The 2,542-nt window shown below is 37.5% G+C and overlaps 1 pseudogene; it reads right to left on the bottom strand.

Annotated features, from left to right (window-relative positions):
* Window positions 1-1,631: 1,631 nt before the first annotated feature.
* Window positions 1,632-2,114, bottom strand: LOC143607711 (toll/interleukin-1 receptor-like protein pseudogene; annotated as a pseudogene).
* Between the last annotated feature and the right edge of the window lie 428 nt (window positions 2,115-2,542).

Here is a 2,542-nt window from a genome sequence, read left to right as displayed (position 1 = left end):
CAGGGCACCAAAGAATTGTCATATCATCTACCATGGAGAGCCCTTTGTTCCCAACATCCTCCGAGACTTCACAGGCTGGGAATTTGACAACACAATAGGGGAGGCCATCATACGCTGCAAAGATCTGCCTGAGATTCACGTATTTGACGAGCATGAGCTAATGGGGTTGCATATAGAAGATATCAAGAAGCTCTACAACTCACCCCTGGGAACCGTCGAGGACATTGGTCATCAGAACACAGACCGGATGGTGGAAGCCTTCAACAAATTTGTTAGAAGAGTTGTTGAACTTCCACTACCCGAGGACGGCTGGCTAGATTATGACACCGACGGGTTCCAATACTAAAGACTAGAGGGAGATTGTTAGGCCCCTTTTGTATGTTTTAGTCTTTTGTATTGGTTCGGTTATGTATTTGGGGCCGATTGGTCATTTTGTATGTATTGGGCCACGGTCCATTGTAAAGAAGCCCATTGGGCCTTAGTGAATATAATTCATGCTTCTCATGCATGCCACCCTATAAATAGGGAGCATGCCATGAGAGAAATAACCTTTTGCAAAAAAATCTAATTACACACTTTCTCTCCTTCTCTCGGCCCTCTCTTTCTCTCTTATTACACTCAACCGAACATAATCTCTAGATCCGAGACCTCTTGGTTGCTTAGTGTGATTTCCGCTAGCACTAAGTTAAGTTGATCCAAAGACGTTGTTAGATCCACCCGAATAGGGACCTACACATACTCAAGAACAAAAGAAAATAAATTGGTTCAAACAATAAATTCATGACGAAAATAATATATTCAAACCAAATAAATAATAATGATGTTTTGATGAGTAGGTGTTGAAACCGGATGCTCTCTACTCGAACCAACGGCCTTCCTCTTCTTGTTTCTTTCTTTTTGCGTGCTGTCCCCTTTGTCTGATTTTCTCACCTGATGCGTAGGGGTCTCCTCCTCATATTATCACTAAAACCTTTTTTATATTAATAATTATTGCCGACATTCCAATTACTGAAACAAAACCCTTTCTTTTTTTTTCTTTGTATTCAGCCTACATCATGTGTGCAAAGCTCGTTGATCCAGTCCATGTTCAAAAGCACTAAACAAGCCCAATATAATAAACTCTATAGCCTACTACATTATTTCTTGGTTCCTGCCTACATCAAATAAATTGTTGGAAGGGTTACATAATATTATTATATTTTAAATGTAAAGCAAAGAATTCAATCACTAAAATCACTTAAACGTTATGTGTTAAAATAGTAGAATTCTATTTATAATAAAATTATAATAACATATCAGATATATTAATTTTTCATGAACTTAGTTTAGTATTGATAAATACTCTTTTTAGCTCGTTGACTCATGAAATCTTTAAAAACTCGCATATGAACCAAATATTAATAATATTCAATAAAAACTTGGCTCACAAGCACTTAAAAGTGTAGAGAATATTTATGTAATAATATGTATATTTTAGACCATATCACTCATTTTCATTCAACCCGTTATGACCCAGCCCGACCTGGCCGTCCGTTTGCGTTGCTATTATCCATACAATTTGGAATGCAAGTCTTTTACATTATAATTTGCCAATAGAAAATGAGATGCCATAGTGTAGATATAATGAAGAATTACCCATTAGCAGTGTTCCTCACGTCCAAACCAAACAAATTGGCTGCTTCTTTAAGAGCCTTTCTCCATTTTCCAACCTCTGATTCATTCTTATGTGTGGCAAGGGCTTCCCCAACTGATCCAGCTTGTTTACGCACATCAGAAGGATCCACATCATAGAACACGGGAAAAGCAGTATGCCCATTGGTCTTAATGCACTCCATGATCTTCAGAAGCTCGTTTAAGCACCATGATGAAGGTGCGTAGCGTTTGGAAAACACAATAATATAGAATCTGGAATCTTCAATGGCTTGTAAGAGCTCTTCACTGATCTCTTTTCCTCTCTCAAGTCTCTCGTCATCCTTGAAGGTGTAAATACTTTGTCGATCAAGAGCAGCATAAAGATGATCAACAAAGGTCTTGCGTGTGTCTTCACCACTAAAGCTCAGAAACACATTATATTTGTAGCTTTTGTTGTGATCACATGAACTTGAAGAAGCCATCGATCGAAGGTATGCTAATACTTGACAAATCTATGAAGTGCAAACCTGACCTATGAAGTGTAACCGGTTGTCAGGTGATTAGTTGGTTAGCATGTGCTTCACTGAGTAATTATATAGATCCCCTCTTGAAAGGGGGGAAACAAACAGAGACAAATTTAAAATCTGTGAGCATTAAGTTTGAAAAAGACAAGCGAATATCTTCCAGAAATGTTTAAACAGGTGTAATTTTGAAATCTGTAAATTATAATGTTATAATTAGGCTGAAATCAAAGAAAATCACAGCAGTTGACTTTCCATAATATGTATAAAAAGGATGCGATTCTGATCTCATTACTCTGGAGATTTTAGAGAGGATATGGACACGATGGGCACACTTTGAAAACACAGAAATGCGGTTTAATTTTAAGGTTTACATGTGTTGGTATTCC

The sequence above is a fragment of the Bidens hawaiensis genome, unplaced genomic scaffold (assembly GCF_021521415.1).
Source record: "Bidens hawaiensis isolate Kalapana, Puna unplaced genomic scaffold, B.hawaiensis_p1.1 tig00085734_1, whole genome shotgun sequence".
Taxonomy (NCBI): Eukaryota; Viridiplantae; Streptophyta; class Magnoliopsida; order Asterales; family Asteraceae; genus Bidens; species Bidens hawaiensis.
The sequence above is the reverse complement of the archived record's forward strand: the minus strand, read 5'-3'. Positions and strand labels throughout refer to the sequence as shown.